Source organism: Phasianus colchicus, chromosome 1 (genome assembly GCF_987193195.1).
Source record: "Phasianus colchicus chromosome 1, bPhaCol1.hap1.1, whole genome shotgun sequence".
NCBI lineage: Eukaryota > Metazoa > Chordata > Aves > Galliformes > Phasianidae > Phasianus > Phasianus colchicus.
The window spans coordinates 185,536,727-185,554,891 of NC_143436.1; the positions used below are offsets into that span (position 1 = coordinate 185,536,727).

At 36.0% G+C, this 18,165-nt stretch overlaps 1 long non-coding RNA gene across 1 annotated transcript; it reads left to right on the top strand.

The window, feature by feature from the left end:
- The first annotated feature begins 342 nt into the window (after positions 1-342).
- Positions 343-15,915, top strand: LOC149920312 (uncharacterized). The gene is made up of 3 exons (XR_016471597.1): positions 343-451; positions 11,780-11,867; positions 15,875-15,915. It is a non-coding gene; the product is annotated as an uncharacterized LOC149920312 (long non-coding RNA).
- The last annotated feature ends 2,250 nt before the right edge of the window (positions 15,916-18,165 follow it).

Here is an 18,165-nt window from a genome sequence, read left to right on the forward strand (position 1 = left end):
TCATCAGCCTCCAGCTGGACATAGATTAGACGACCTCAACCCTCTGGTCATGACCGTCCAGTTTGTTATACACTAAATAGTTCACCCTTCGAAAGCATTTAATTCAAATTTGGAGATATGAATTTTATATCAAAGGCCTTGCACAAATCCAGGTAGATGACAAGGCTGGATGTGGCTCTGGGCAGCCTGCTCTACTGGTTGGCAAACTTGCCCATGGCAGGGGATTTGAAACTAGATTATCTTTGAGGTCCTTTTCAACCTGGGACATTCTATAATTCTATGCTTCTATGACATCTAATGCCATCACTCTTCCCTAGAAGGTTACCAGATTAGTCAGGAACAATCTGTTCTTGCTGAAGCCATGCTGAATCACCTTTTTTGGATCACCTCCTCATTCCACATTAACAAAGCTTTCAGGATGATTTGTTCCATTACCTTCCTGGACACAGAGGTGAGTCTCACCGTCCTGCAGTTCACTGGGTCTTCCTTTTTCCCTTTCATAAAATTGAGAGTGATGTTTACCCTTTTCCAGTCACAAGGGACTTAATCTTACAGACAACTTTCTGAATATGACAGAGTGCCTTGGCAATCACATCAACCAGTTCCTTCAAGATCTGGGATATGTGGTTTCAGGCCCCACACACTTGTACACGTTCAGTCTCATCAGGTGGTCTAAATCCTTCATTTTTATTCTTTCTAGTGTTTATAAAATGAGGTAATGAATTAAGAGGAATTAATACTGGGCCTAAGAAAAACATTCTAATGATTATAGTAGGGGACAACTTTATCAGAGATTGCAGTCTTTAGTGTTGAAGGCTTCACAGCAAATTAAGCAAATATTTTAGGGTGGTCTAGATATTCAGAACAGAGGTACTCTCTTAAGGATGGCCTTGCTTTTATTTCTCATAATTATGATTGTTTCGTTTGTCATTATGTCCTCTTGTCGTTATTACCTCTTTTAATTTTTGATAATCTAAGTGTCAAGGTTAGTTTTTAACAATGAGTAACGTGACATGAAAGTTAGAACAAAAACCAGATGAGTCATTTCTAGAATAAATCAGTGGTTATATCAGACTGCTGAATATCTCCATCATCATCACTATCCAGACTGATAGCTGAACATTTGGTATAAACAGATAGAAATGCGAGTCCATTTCTTATTCAAAAAGCATGGCCAAAAAGAATTGGAATTGTAGTTCACAATTTAACCTGAGCTGTTACTATTTTCTACTGAGCATAACTGCTTTAGATGGTCAGCTTTTAATATTCTAAATGAAATCCCACACAGAGAGCTCAGATTTTAGTACATAGTAAAAAAGGTCAGAAATCATATACATATTAAAAATGACAATGTAGTGATCGAATGCAGATAGCAGAAGTTAGGAACTCCAATTAACACGTATAAGGTCAGAAGAACTCTTCTCCTACTATTAAATAAGACTTGACAAATTCAATTCAATTCAAATTGAATTGATTTTAAAAAAGAAAAAAAAATACATTTTCAAGACAAATAGATTAAGAAAAATGAGTGTAATGAAAGTACTGCTAGGACTGCAAGTTATTTACTAATAGAAAAGGAAAAAAAAAACTGAACATAAACTGAACTGACATAAATAAGTTATCTGCCTTCTCTTCATGCTACTTTTTTGTTGTTGTTGTTCCTGGCATGTTTTCTTAGATAAATCAGATTTTTATACATGACACTTTAGGGAACACATTTATGCTGAGGACAAGTTTATTTCAGATGTCTTCAGATAAAGAAAATAAAATGACTGAAATTTGATATTAAATAAATGCACACACATACAAAGGTAAAAAGTTAGTAAGAAAGAAAAAATAGACTTCTTCTATATCAGTTAATTTTAACCATATTTCATTTTGATGCTGAGGACAAGTTCATATCTGTTTTTCTTCTTCTGCCCCTCACACTTGCCTGTTTTTTTTTCATCAAGTTCAAATTGCAGTATTTGCACCTTCTCTTCTACATGCCTTTTCTGTATGCATGGCATTACTTGGTGACCCCAGCTCCTTTATACACGTTTCTCTTCTTCTGATCTTCATATTTTCCCAAAATTCAGTACCCAAATATCTCTGTCTAAATTAAAAGCACACAATAACTTAACAGTTCAAACACATAAACAAGTTACAGATAAGAAATTACCACTTGGCTGGTGAGTTCCTGTTGTATGGTCTGCCTTCTTGCAAATGTCAGGTAATTGACAAGAAGAACTACCTGATTTTGCCGAAAGTGGAAGGCTTACTTATGGTGGTGACATTGTATCTCCTGTAAATTCAGAATGGAGTTACATTGAGTTAGCATGCTTTCACTGACGACTATTAACATTTACCCATTTACCTTACAGTTAATAAGAATACATGTTTGAGTTCCATTCCAAAAAATGACACTGGGAGCCCAACAGATTTCACCCTCCTCCCCCTCCCCCCCCCCCCCCCCTCCCATTTTGGTGGCAGGAAAATTAGAACAGGAAATAGAGTTCAGGAATGATGACCACATGCCTGATTCTGAACTCAGACTCCGTGACACCCCACAAATGAAATCTAAAATATTGTTAATTGTTGGAACTATGTTCTTGAACCTTTGTGCTAACCAAATATTTCCTCCAAAGTACATCATTTAAGCTTATAATTAAGTTATAACTTATGTTACTATGATAAATATCAGCATTTGTATTTCCTTTCCACACTAATTTATGTTTACTTTCATCTATCGTAATGAAATTTTTATCACTTCCTAAAACAGTGGAAGGACCTCCCTTTGTTGTAAGCTTTGAGCACTAGATACTTTTCCTCCAGGAATCTGTAGGAATTCTGTATTATTATTATTATTATTAATAATAATTTGATTATATTATATATTATATATTACATATTATATATTATGTATTATATATTATATATAATAATAATAATTACTATTATTATTATTCTGTATACAGAATAAATGCAGACTAGAATCAAACTGAGTAGTAATATCTTTGCAAATAGTGTGCATCTCAGAGATGCAATACTGTAAATAGGCCCACAGACATTTTAAACTGCTCTTTATGAGAAAAACTTTACTTCCTTCATAAGAAGGGCAGTACAAATATCAGGCCTTCTGTACTTCATGTATTTCTGTACCAAGTCTGTTTATAATTTATTTCATTAAATATTTACAATTTAAGGTCTAAGATGAGACAGTATTTTTAAAATATATTTTAAGATTGGTTGTCTAGCTCAAAGCTTACTAAAGTGGTAACTGGAAGTTGGTATGTGTGATGGCAAATTCCCTTTGCACTTTAATTCTGTGAGTGCATGAAATAGAATTTCCTAGCTTTATATACCCAATGTCTCTTATTCTTCCCCACAGTCTCATTATCTTTACTTTGAAATTTTACTCAAGCAATGGCATGATGAATTTGGAAAGCTAATTCAGTGAATGTTCTTAGGTTATGAACTCCATGACCTACTCAGGATTAGTTAACCTTTTTGTTTCACACTTTTCATTAAATGATATAGCGTTAACTTTAACACTTTTGATTTAAATAAATGGCCTGTACATAATGGATGTGATTTGGCACTTGTAAGAAAGCAAAAAACATGATATTCAAACAGTAAATTAAATACTTCTTTTCCTTATAGCAGGATTTCTAAGAAAGACCACTACTATTCATACAAGGTCAAATACTTCTAAGGAATCTGTAAAGTTTCCAGGGATTCTGTCTCAGTTCCTCGGCTGAAAATTATGTTAGAATTATGTTAGAATCTTCTGAGTAAACAGATCGCATTTTATTTGACTCCAGTGTTTGTCTCCCGAATGCACATCTTGCATTTCACTGGCATCATATTGATCCGGGTCCACAAAAGACAACCTCCTCGTGGGCATCAGTATTTTCAGTTTATTACTATGTCATTCATTTGATGCCAGACAATTTACATAGTACTTCATGAAATCCTTTTTTATTTTTTCCACAATGATTTTATGAGTAAAATCAAAGCAGCCTGCTTTCCTTCCATTCTATTTTTGTCCATAACTCAAGCTGACTTTTCTGCCTCAGTTTTTCACTGAGTACTAGGCCAAGGTAGTGCCTAAATCTGAGGGCAAGGAGGCTTCGTGATCTACCTGACCATGCTTTGTGCTAGAAAGCCATGGATTCTGAGGGAAAAAAAAAAAAAAAAATTAAAAAAAAATTTTAAAATCACAAGAGAGTCAGCATAGAGTAAGACCAATCGCACATGGAGTAGTTGGCTATTGCTCAATGAATATGGTGACAAAACCCACAAGAATACGAATATCAGTGCAGAGTTTTCAGACACCTCAATCTTCTAAAAAGTATTGCATGTTTTTAGGGACATTTAAGAAAAAGCACTCTCACACTTTCTGTTGATTGGCTTTGAAGCAGAGGACAGTATTTTTTTGAAAAGGAAAGGAAGTATTTTTTTAATGTGAGTAAGGTGGTTATCTGGAGAGGGTGTTATCTTCTTTTTAGGGGGAGATATTTTTTCTTCTCCTTTTTTTTTTTTTAAAAAAAAATTACCCACCCTCATTGGTTTTCAGGGTTGATTTTTAACATTTTTGCTAATATTCATGAAAACAATTGTTTCTCCATAGCATTAAAACATAACTACAGCCACATGGTGCACTTGTAATCCTCTATGAAAAATCTTATGTAAAAAATAGCATCCTGTATGCTGTGTGAAAGAGAAGTCATGGTGATGTGGGCATTCAGAATAATCTACAGATCAGCCAGAACTAAATATATAAACCACTTTTTTCCTATATTTTCTATATTTTATTTCTTATTTCCCAAATATCATATGAGGACATCTCTTATGTTTCCTGGCAATGCTGTTGAGCCTGAGTATTTATTTCACCTACAAAACTGTTACCTCTGTTCAGCATGGGAAATACAAGGAAGTGGAATTTTGATATTGCTGAGAAGAGGGCTCAGATGAGGAATCAAGCACGAACAGTACTCAACAAGGTGCAGCAGAAATGGGATTCAGTAGAGCTCCCGTAATTTGGCTAGATAGCTGGATAAAAGTAAAGAGTTGCTTGATCAGAAGTAGAAAGAATATCTGAAATGGACAGTCTGAGTTCTGGTCTCTGTACTCATGCAGTTATATAGCATTCATCAAAGTTACTTTATGTGAAATGCGTAAAGAAGTATTGGAATGAGTTGCTGGAAATGAGCTCTGTGTTTTGATTTTCACCTTCCTTCCTCTTGACATAAACAAGTATGAGTCAAGCTTATTCTATTTATCTTTTGAGCTTATGAATCCCTAACTAGTTATGTAATACATCACAGTTGGAGTAGGAGCAATTATTTATCCTGATAATTCTTTCTTTGAGCTGCAACTGGCTACTTGGCAGGCTTGGGGGAGATGAATTAAAGCTTTCACAGGCAAGAGGAGATGAACCCAGCACTGTCCCACTCCTAATGAGGAGGATACTGTTAAAGTAAAACTGCAGTGCTGCTTTCCTTTCCTCCTTTCGAAAGTAGAACATGAGCACTGTTTCCTTTCCTGAAAGGCAAGGTTCAAATATCCGTTTAGATGCTTGGTTTCAGAGCTGCAAATTCCAAGCAAGGATGATAGATGTCTTTCTACAATCTGAGGATTGACAGCCTCAGGGAGATTTGGGTTCTAACACACCTATCATCAACATTCATTATTTGTTGCTTTACTAACTATCTCATTTGGCCTCATAAAAGTCATACACCAAACTCAGAATTTCATCCCATGAGCTCAGGAGCCTTTAATTACACAATATTTAAGTCATTCACTATCCATCTCTAAATTAATCAATATGGTGAATTTACAGAAGACTAAATTCTGAATCTGAATTCTGGGTTTGCAACAAGTAATTCTTTCTTTTACTTACAAATATTCCATTAGCTACAGAATTAACAGATGGAAAATATAGTAGAAGCATAGATACATTGGAATTAGGTCAGTAATATAACTTCAGAAAGGCTTTCAAAGTGGGCAGTGCAGCAAGCAAGCAAGCAAGCAAGCAATAAACTACAGTTGACCGCTTTTCCCCATCTCTCACCTTATCTTGAGTTTCTGAAGGTAATTCTTCCTTTCTGTCCTGGATAAAAAGCTATGATATCTGATCAGTTCAGTGGCCTGTGTCCTACTGATTAACCATCTCTGGTGCAGTCTATGTAGACACCTCTATTATTGCAAAAATGTTGGTAGTAGGAACAATTCAGAAGAGTTGGTATAAGACCAAATCACAACCAGAGGTCAGAAATCACCAGGATAGTGAGAGAGAGTATTATTTAATGACAAAATCCAGTGAAAGAAAGAAATAGTTACCCATAAAATGAACAGCAATCAGAAGCAAAAACTCCAAACAATTTTTACACAGTTGCTATTACTCATAGAAAAAAGATAAAAGCTTTATGGGGGTTGGAAGAATCCTCGGGAGATCATGGAGATCTCCTGCTAAAGCAAGTTCCCTAGAGTAGGTTACACAGGAAAATATGAGTCTTGATTATCTCCAGAGAAAGGGAATCCATAATTTCTCTGGGAATCCTGTTCCAGTGCTCTGTCATCCTCATGGTAAAGACGTATGAATGGAACATGTGTTGCAGTTTTTACCCACGGTCCCTTCTTCTGTTGCTGCACACCACCGAAAAGAGCTGGGCCCATTCACTCGACTCCCATAGATATTTATAAATAGTGATGAGATTCTCTCTCAGTCGTGAACTTCTTCAAGTTTGTGAAGTAAGAAGCAGTGCACTGCATCTACTTGCAACAACTGATAATAATATTATTTTAGAATGTAATTTGTACATATCCTTGAGTTTACTGAAACATTTATAAACAGTTATTCATCTTGTACTAAAGCAAACATCCAAAATGAATCATGAAGTCAATATCCCAAACTTGTTTACTTTTTTTTTTCCCCCACCACTATCTAGGAAGTTCAGGATGCCCAGTTAGAAAACAACTTCATATTTTCAGAAAAAACCCATCCTCTGTGTCTAGGAGGATTTTTATCCTATTTAGGATATTTAACCTATTTTAGGATTTGAAAGTATATATTACTCTTGTTAGATTAATTTCTGTTCACATAGACATAGTATTTAATGTTTAATATGTACCTTACATAATATAGCATGAAGATAAATGGACGTGTTATCTTCATGATGTAAGTCATAAAAACAGACTATTTCTTCATAAGAGTTATGATTTGTAACTTCACTCTGCTATGTTTATTCAAATGCAGCATTTAATTTCATAACATATGGAAGTCATCTACATATGTCACAAGACCACACAATCCAAGAGCAGAGGTAGGAAGAGATATCTGGAAATTGCCCAGTCCACCCCTGCTGCTCAAACAGTATCAGCCAAAGCATGTCCAGATAGAACTATTTATATATTTAGTTGGGTCCAAGGACAAAAAAATCCATAGTACTTCTGAGCAGACTCTTCCCTTTCCAGTATTAGACAAGCCTTGCAGTAAAAACATTCTTTTTCTAGCATCTGAGTGGAATTATCTACATTTCCAGTATGTTGATTTTATCTTCCTGTATACAGTAAATTTTATTTGAATTTAATTCATACAGTGCAAATGCAACAACAACAAAAAAAATAGACTATTATTACCAAATAAATTGCATAAACAAAATGAGCTTTCCTTCTTGTCTTACTGTAAATACAATTTTTCAGACCTCAGATCACTCTAAAAGATTTCCCCTGATCACCATTTATTAACACCTCATCAAGAAAAGCTGATATCAGGGCTGTTACCAACAAATTTTGTTGGCAGATGGTGTTGGTCGAAGGGTACAGTCATATGAGACAATCAATAAAAATAATACTATTGCGTGGTTAGGTTGCTTTTGGAAATGTGTCAGACATGCCAGTTATGAATTACATGGCTTTACTTTTTCAAAAGTTAAAATTAGTATCTCCTGAAACAAAATAAAATGTCTTAAAGAAATAGACTGTATCAGCACAGTAAATTTAAAGACTTTATGGTTAAGGATGAATCTGTGCTCCTTAACGCCACTGATAGGCATTCATTTTTTTCTAACCCTTCACCAGTTTAACAAATTCAAAATCTTGCCTGGAAGGGACAGCATGTTAAAAGGCATAAAGATGCTCACTCAGTCTTTATAAAATATTGATTCAATTCTCCATCCTTACTAATCTCTGCTACCATTTAAGTTTTCCAAATATCTTAAAGAATCCCATACCGATATGTATGTACTGGCTTTCTTTTCCTTTAATGGTAACTAGCATTTCTAGGTGCACAGTATTTAGGTTTTCAGATTAAAAAGATAATGTGTTTCTTGTCTGAACGACTAAAAGCAATATTGCATTATAGGACCTGAACATTTCCTTATTTGTCCTTAATACTTAAAATAGCTCTGTTCCATAGTCCTGATCTCTGCTAACCAGAAACTTTTCACTGATATACTTTATTTACTTCTAAATTAACTGTGTTCTCTAACTTACCTTTTTATGATTTTTTTTTAAAAAGTTCTTTACTTCCATTGCAAATGGAAGAAGAGGAGACATTTAAATGTAACTATCACTTCCTCTCTTGACCAGATTTTTTTCTGAAAGTCCTTCAGATATGTAAATAACTGAGAATTGTAGGCAATTAGAAAAACACATGGTAAATCATTTTTAAACATTTCCTAATCATCCACACTTTTCTTATTTTTTTCTTCCTACTGAGTTTTGTTCATAACTCTTTTCATCTTAGAGGATAAATTCTTTTAATGTGGTATGGCCCTGATCCTCAAAGGTTTTTAGGTTCTTAGCTAGAACTGAAATAATGGTATCTAGTTTCTTCAGAAGTACAGATGAAAAAGAACACCACCCTTGTGTCTGTATCTTGCTGGTTAGGATATTCAGCTTGTGTGCAGGAAAACAAATTAATCAACGAAGAGTTGCAATCACCTTGTCTTTCACAAATACAATGAAGAATCTTAGAGAATTGCCCTATTTTTCTTCTATTATTTTTATTATTTCCAACCTCTCATTAAAAACATCTGCTTCATTTTTTAAAAATCTGTATTAGTCATTGTAATTTTTTTAACTTTGCTAGTCGTTTTTTGACCATTCTATGAACTTTCCTATCTATCATGTGGCAGAGATATGCCACTTGTGCAGAGATTCCGTGCAGAGTTGCATTGTGCAGTGTAGCTTTAACATGCCTCATTACCATCTCATTTGTTCCTCTTTTCTGAGGAGCAAGAAAAAGCCATGCTATGGATGACAACCCTTTGTAGCCCTGTATTCAGTGCTTTCTTCCTGAACTCACACAGATGAGCAAAATTTTACTCCTTTAGAATTGGTGCATAATACAACTGGTGAAACAGTCTTTGTATAGTACAGCTGGTGGAACAATCTTGTGCTGGCTGTGGATAAGGGAAAAGTGCCCATCCCTGCTGCTTGTGGTACATGTTCGTGATACTTCATCATAGGTTTATAAGCATTTAATCTTGTCAGACAATTCTGATTGCTTTTTGATGTTATTACAAAGCTAGTGAATGATCTTACTCTCAAAACTAATTAAAATCAACTTGGAAAATTAATCTTTCATATTGACAGAATCTAACTACAAGACTGTAAAACAGAATGATGAAGAATAACTATATCAAGTTTTGATGAGGTATGGTTCTTAGTTTAATTGGGTACTATTTCAACATTTTCATTAATAAACTTAGGTGGAACTTTCGTTTATTGATGTCATTGCCAAAACTCATATTCGTTTCCATGGGTCAGGAAGTTCAATAAAATGGTAAAGAAATCACAGCTGATACCGCATTGAGATTTGAATAGTGCAGAAAACAGTATGTACACAGTTAAACCTCTGTTACAGACAATAAAACATCAAAAAAAAAAAAAAAGGAAATAAATTTAGCTTTTATTTGAAAATATACTATTTAATTAGTGAGTGAATAGAAAAAAAAACAACAAAGCAAGAATATGTATCTGTTTGAATTGGAGAAAAAAAATTGTGTGTATGTTTTTTTTTTTTTTTTTTTAATCCCTTAAAAATAGCTGCAAAGTTGTCAGGAATATCTTAGAGTGACACTGGAAAATAGATTTGCATTTTATATATGGGATGTGTGAAACATCTTGCATAACAAAAGGATGACAAAAACTCATTTAATTACTGAATTTCATAATTTCTATACATGTGATCACGTACTATTGCCCATGTGGTGAACAGTTTGATGTTTGTTTTTGTTATTGCTGTTCCCAACTGGAACTGACCTGTAAGAAAAGATACATGCACTAGATGAACCAAGGCCTTATTCTAGAATAAAAGAAATTCAACATATTAATCTGTATGATCGAGGAAACTATGACTGAGACTAGATGTAATTTTTTTATATATATCTCTAAATAAGTCATGAACAAACAATATTCATATGTCACTGTAAATATTAACACAGATTTTCTGTACATTCAATGTAGAATACAGATATCCTACCAGAAGAAAAAAAAATTATCTGCAACAAGTAGACACCATAATGTCAGTGAATGACCAAAGAGAAATCTGAGTTGTTAAGCAAGAATTTTATTGATTTACTTAATCAATGTACTTCACTAATTGATAACATTGTTCAGCAGATTAAAGATCTCATGGAAGATATTTGCCTGGTAAATATATTAACATTGGCTTGACCTTATATCCCTCTTCCATTTTGCCCTATGTCATGTCATTATTAAAATGTGAAGGCCGCAGTTTTATTTTTAAAGTCTAAAGTCAAAGAAACAACAAAATTATATTTTCTGAAGATATTTATTCTATAAACATATTACACAGGAATAGCTTTTACAATGATAATATATTACATTTATACTGAACTTCTGTTCAATAGATATCAGAGAGAGTTATAAAGAAATTGTAATGGTAAAAAAAAGAAATCCTTTCATACACCTCATAGAGTTTCCCTGGAGAAATTTTACGGACAAATAAAACATTTGCAATACCAAAACAGAGTATTTTAAATCCCTCTTTGTACAAACTCAGTGTCTTTGTAGGGAATATCCAAAATCCAGTCAAGACTTTGTATTGATCTGACAAAGTTGCCCTGACTGAAAATCTGTGTTCTGTGTAGAAATATACCTGGAGCCTGACTATCTTGCTCAATAATTTGGCTTCTAAGAGTTATTCTCTCACTCCTTGATCTTTTACACTGCATAAACGTTAGTTTGTTTCTAAGTTTTCTTTTAGAGCACCATCAGCTCCTTATGATAAAAATTCATTTTTAAGAGGGATAAATTTTCATAGAGATTGCTTTCAGAGGAGAAAATATTTGAAGGATGCAGCTTATTAGGCTTTTTTTCTGCTCTGTAATATCCTCCAAAGATACTTGGTGGACACTGAGACTTAACAATTAGGACAAATTCATGTGTCTTGCAGGCAATACACATTCTGAATTTCATTACACAAAAATGCTCTCTCTAGAGGATCTCAGCAAACATTTCCATTATTTCAGAGGAAAAAAAAAGAAAAAAAAAAGTGATAAAGAAAACTTGAGGGGCATTGCATGTGACATAGAACCAAGACCAAGTGATGTTTGGATGTGGCCAAACTGCTTTGGAGGGACGTGGCTTTGTGTGGTTTGTGTGGACCAGAGCCTCTGCTCACCGAGGACAAAACACGCTGTGTGCCATATGTGCTTTAACCATGTAGACATGTACTTTGTCCCCTTGATCCAAAGAGGACCAAATCCTAAGACGCTAAAATTTCAAGCAAACTACTACTAACTGTGAAAACTGCTTGTGTGTACAGTTGTAGGATACTCATAAAAGCACTGAAGTTAGCAGCAGGACGTGCTACTGCTTATGGTGTGGTGCCAGACACAGCACTTCTTCTGCAAGTAAGTTCTTTGAAGCCAAGATTTCTCAAATGAATAGATAGGGCCCAGAGGACTGAAGCCAGACACGCATGCAAGTTCACAAGAAGGATCTAAAAGCTGAGATGAAAGGCCTCTTAAGATGTTAAGATTTTAATAACCCAGGACACTATATAGTTTCTAAGCACATACACTGACCCTGTAGATTTCTGACATGCAATATTCAGTATACATTCTGCTTTTTACTGAAATTGATATGAACCTAATGAATGAAGTTCTGGTATAACTGGAATAGGATACAGGTGCAGTCCAAAAGTAATATCCTTAGAATTTTGGATATTGCTTCAAATTTCCCATATGCCTAATCACCAGGTTTAACTCTGTAGTCCCCAGAATACAACAAACAAACAAATAAATTGAAATCAAATATGTTTGGCAAAACATTACATTTGCAAGAGACAAAAGAGCACAATATTCAAAACCATGTAATTTTAAGTGTTAGAATTTACTTTGAAGAGCTGCTGGGAACTTGATCATTTTTATAACCCCCCACTGTGTTTATGCACAGGAAATTTACTGAAAAAAAGTCCACAACGTGAGAGCTGAATGAAATTTTCATAACTATAGCCCTTAGAATTACTGTAAATATAAGAAAACTAGATTTTGATTCTTACCCTAGATTATTAAGTGCCCACACTTACCAAGTCTCTCATCTTCCCCTATCTCAGCTTGTGAGACCCCAAAGAGGTGAGGTCTTTCTGTTCACTGTGACTAAACCCCAGCTGCAAGGACTGTATATCCACTGATATATTTGATGGTACCTGAATTTTCTAGGATCAATACCAGGCAGTTTAGAAGTCCCTTTGCCTCAGCTATAGCTGGGAAAAGTATGCAAGAAAGTTGTGCTATTGTTCTCCTTAGCATGCAAACAGAGCCAAGGTTTTTCTGTTTCTCATGCTAACCTGCTAGCCAGGAGAAATAAAAAGTTTGGAGGCAACACAGCCAGGACCCAAAGAGTCAGCTCTTTCACACTGTAAGATGACTTTCTCTGTAATAAAGGCTGAGAGAAACAAGGAAAAAAACATGTCAGCTGGGATACAAAATTTGAAAGGAGAAATTGATCAAAATATAAAACGTGGGCTCAACGTTAGTTTAAGTCTTGTTGATGAAAGAAATTATAGAGTGTGCCCTTGTGGCCAAGAAGGCCAGTGGTATCCTGGGGTGCATTAAAAAGAGAAAGGCCAGCAGGTCGAGGGAGGTAATCCTCCCCCACTACTCTGTCCTGGTGAGGCCACATCTGTAGTAGTGCCCAGTTCTGGGGTCCTCAGTTTAAAAAAGACAGGGATCTCGTAGAAAGAATCTAATGTAGAGCCGCAACAATGATGAGGGGCCTGTAGCATTTGTCAGACAAACAAAGGCTGAGAGACCTGGGAATATTCAGTCTGGAGCAGACTGAGGGGGGGATCTCATCCTTGCTTATAAGCATCTGAAGTGTGGGAGTCAAATTGATGGAGTCAGACTCTCTTCAGTTTCCTGCAGAAATAGAACATGGGGCAGACAATGGAACACAGGAAGTCTCAGACTAACACAAGGAAGAACTTTATTGTCTAAGCAAAGGGGTTCTAGAACAGGCTGCCCAGCAAGGTTATGGAGACTCCTTCTCTGGACTCTACCTTTATAACCTGTTGTTGGGAACCTGCTTTAGCAGGGGGTTGGATGTGGTGTTCTCTAGAAGGACCTTTGAATCCCCACCATTCTGTGAAGTTTCTGTAGGCAAAGTTAATACTCTGTAGAGTCTTCTAGCAAGGAATTGAAGGAATTCATCAAAGGAATTCATCAAAAAATCATTATATGTAGGGTTTGGTTTTTTGTTTTTTTGTTTTGTCAAAACAGATATCTTGCAATTTACATTAACTGAAATTCTCTTCCCTCAGCTGTTGCAAGCTTTTTTTTTTCCACCATAAAGCTGTGATCTCTGAAGTTTCTCTCAGAAGTCTTAGTTTGAGTGTACCATGAATGGTGTAAACTCAGAGAGAAGGTATAGTAAAAGAAAGCTAAAGTGAATGTTTTCTACTCTTTATCCCTTCAGAGGGGAAAAAAAAAAAAACAAAAAACAAAAAACCTAACAAACAGAACCCTATTTTGTTCTTGAAAGCCCAGCATTCACAGCTCAGCAGTCAGTCTTTGATTCAGAGCTGGTTTGCACCAGGGGTGCCATAACACTGATGTTTTATGGGAAAAAAATGAGGATAACAAGGCACTTAATAAGATTAAGTGATTTAAAGATACATCTGTGAAGTTTAAAAACATCAGTGTATTCTTTTTTTCTCTTTTCTTTCCTTTTCATCTCCTACTCAGAACCAGAGAGGCAAGCTTCAGAATTGATTTGTTGTTTCTTGCTATTGTTGTTTGCTTGTTTTGTTGTTGCTTGTTTGTTTTCAAAACTTTAAATATTTATTTAAATTATAGCAAAAATTATTTTGTAACCAGTTGAAATGTTTGTCAGTACAGTCATAAAAGCAAGTAAAAAAATCCTTTGAGAGAAACAATGACATTGAGATAAGTACTTTGATGGAAATAAAGAATCACAAAGATGATCAGGAGACTGGAGCACCTCCCCTATGAAGACAGGCTGAGGAAGCTGGGCTTGTTCAGCCTGGAGAAAAGAAGGCTGCAGGGTGACCTCACTGCAGCCTTTCAGTACATAAAGGGAGCCTACAGAGGGGAGGGGAATCAACTCTTTGAAAGGATGGATAGCTGCAGGATGAGGGGAAATGGTTTTAAGTTGAGGGAGGGGAGATTTAGGTTGGATATCAGGGGGAAATTCTTTACAGAGAGAGTGGTGAGGTGCTGGAACAGGCTGCCTAGAGAGGTTGTGGATGCCCCGTCCCTGGAAGTGTTCAAGGCCAAATTGGATGGGGCCCTGGGCAGCCTGGTCTAGCATTAAATGAGGAGGTTAGTGGCCCCGCATGTGGCAGCGGGTTGGAGATTCATGATCCTTGAGGTCCCTTCCAACCCTGGCCATTCTGTAATCACAAACACAAAGGAAAATAAAAGATGGTGTTATTGAATTATAGAATCATTTGATTTGGAAGGGACTCTTAAAAACCATCAGGTCTAAATCCCCTACAATGAACAGGGACATCAACAGCTTGATCAGGCTGCTCAGAGCTCTGTCCAGCCTGACTTTGAGTTTTCCAGGGATGGAACATCCACCACCTTCCTGGGCAACCTGTGCAATGCTCCACTACCTTTATTGCAAAATCCTCGTTATATTCAATCTAAATATCCCCTCATTTAGTTTGAAACCATTTCCCCATGCTAAAGAGTCTGTTCCCTTCTGATGCAGTTGCTCCTGTGAAAACTAGAATTAATGGTACCAAGCTGTCCACAGATTTATTTCCAGCTTCCACTGACTAATTCTTTACTAATCCTCTGTGTCCATCACCACACTCCTATTCCCAACTCCCTTTCATGCTTTCATCCTCAAAACACTTCTCTTTCTCAAATCTCCTGTTTTTCTGTCTGAATCAGAGGCAACATATGCTTTGACTTAACATTCACTTAACTATATATTGTCCAGATGATTCTTTGGAGTCAGGTTCTCTTGGAGAAGATGAGGGGATTAGTTACTACGGTTTACCTGCTTTTACTGGGCTCTGATAACTGGAGAAATGACATTTTATTAATATTATTCTTGAAACAACTGGAGAAATTCCATCTCTTTAAGACTTCTTTTGTTATTTTCTATGTGCTTGAACTCTGTTTCATATCAGTGTTATTAAAGGAAGGTGAAAGAGAGATACAGACAACTTAATCATATAAAACTGTTTGACTTGGAAGAATGTGATAAAGATTACAAAGTTATCTTATTTCTGGCTTGATATGGCATAGTGTTATTTTCAGAAGAATTTAACCTTTAACAATAATTCATATATAATAATGTTTTAAAGAACTGAATACAAGCTGAATTATATTGATTTCTGCTAATAGGATATCCTTCAATTAATTTATTTTCTGTTTCATTTCAGATGGATTCACAGATAACTTAAGAAAATCAATAGAATGCCAACGAATAAAAAAATATCTCTTTCTTTCTTCGCAAGGAATGTAAATGAAAATGTAGAAAATGAAGCATGAAAAAAAAAAAAAAAAAAAAAAAAGGTGAAAATGCCTGGAAAACAGTTCAGAAATTATGTTAGAATCCTAGAATGATTTGAGTTGGAAGAAACCCATAAAGACCATCTAGCCCAACACCCGTGCAATGAACAAAGAAACCTACAGCTAGGTCAGGTGCTCAGAGTCCTATGTGGCCTGACTTTGAATGCCTCCAGGGACATGGCAACCACTGCCTCTCATGGCAACCTGTGCCACTGCCTCACCACCCTAATCATAAAAGCTTGTTCCTTATATCCAGTCTAAATCTCTCCTGTTTTAGTTTGAAACAATTCCTTTGTCCTATCATAACAGATCCTCCTAAAGAGTCTGTCCCCTTTTTTCTTACAGCCCCTACCTCCACTCTCCTCCCTTTTTACCTACTGAAAGATCACTCTCAGGTCTCCCTGGAGCTTTCTCTTCTCCAAGCTGATCAGCCCCAGCTCTCTCAGCCTGTCCTTGTAGGGAAGGTGTTCCATGTTGTTTCAGACATATGCTTCTTCTAAAATCTGGAGTCCTCATGTACCCCTGAATCAGTAGACAGCTTCCCGGTGTTACAGAAAGAGCCTAAAACTGGAAAGAAATGCTCAACATTAGGGAAACCCTGATATCTACTGGGGAAAAGAAGCTGGTGGTAATGCACAATCCAATTGCTCACCACCCAGTGACCAATATTCACCCAGCCCAACCAGCAACACCCCCTGGCAAACTTTCAAGTTTTATTGTTCTGCATGACCAGAGGAGGTTTAGGTTAGGCATAAGGAAAAACTTTTTCTCTCAGAGAGTGGTCAGGCACTGCAATGGCTGCCCAGGGAGGTGGTGGAGTCGCCGTCCCTGGCAGTGTTCAAGAGGCGTCTGGATGAGGAGCTACGAGATACGGTTTAGTGCTTGTGGTAGCAATGGTAATGGGAGGATGGCTGGGCTAGATGATCTTGCAGGTCATTTCCAACCTTGTGATTCTATGATTCTGTGACACCACACGGTATCAGACATCCCTTTATTTTTTATCAGCTGTCCTCGTTCTGTCCCCTTCCAGCACCTTGTGTCCCCTCATCTTCCTCTCTGGCAGGACAGTGTGAGAAGCAGAAAAGTCTTTGGATTTCAATAAGCGCTTCTTATCAACGACTAAACATCAGTGTGTGAACAACATAATTCTCATTGAAAATCTGAAAGAAGGCACCATATCATCTGCTAGGAAGAAAGTTAATTCTATCCTAGCTGAATTCAAGATATTTCCATTTTCCTGTAAAGGCATATACAGAATGATTAGTTTTGTCTTTTATCATTATTCCTGTTGGTTTTTATTCTTCTGTAGTAACTTTCATGCAATCAGACAAATGTGGAATTGTGACTGTAGTAGTCAATCATTCAGAACTGTTCATATTAGTACATTGATTTTGTCATGCCATCTCACTTCGCATTCACAAAGTAAATCGTCCATAATCGTCCTAAATTTCCCTTCTTTTTTTTTTTCATGATTTTTCTGATACTTCTCTGCATGTATCAGAGCTGAAACTAATACTTCTAAAAGTGTTGCAAGAAAGTTATCATTTGTTTACAATATCAATAGAAATAATCAAAACATTTTTTCTCAAGGATTTTTGAATAAAGTATGGAAATATTTTCTGCATGGATAGTGTAATTGTTACCACCAGATTTAATATTCAAGACAGAGATTTAATGTCAGAAATGTCAGTAAAAAATGTTCAGCGAGTGCAACATGACTGAAATCAATAGACAGTCACAAAAATGCTTACTAAAACAATCAAAGAGTTGGATACTATATGCTTCATTTGCATTACTCCTTTTATTTTATAGAATTTTACATCTTAGAAGCCTTTATGGCTTCTATGCTACTATGTATAAGTATTAATAAAACTTATGATTGCTTCATGTAAAAAAAAAATATATCTTAGAATAAAGGATATATCAGTGTAAAGACAAGCAGTTTTAACTAATCTGTCCAGCAAAGCAACCCAAAAAGAGGAGTTAAAACCTTGCCCCCATCCAACCTCTAAAGCAGAGATCAGGAAACGGTGCTATTATGACACTGAAAATAAAGCAGAACAAAGCAGAAATCCTGCAGAGCTGTGTCACAGGTGAGGGCAACATAAAGGGTTTAACGTGTCACTATACAGAGAAGTACAAATGGTGCAGCCATGTCACA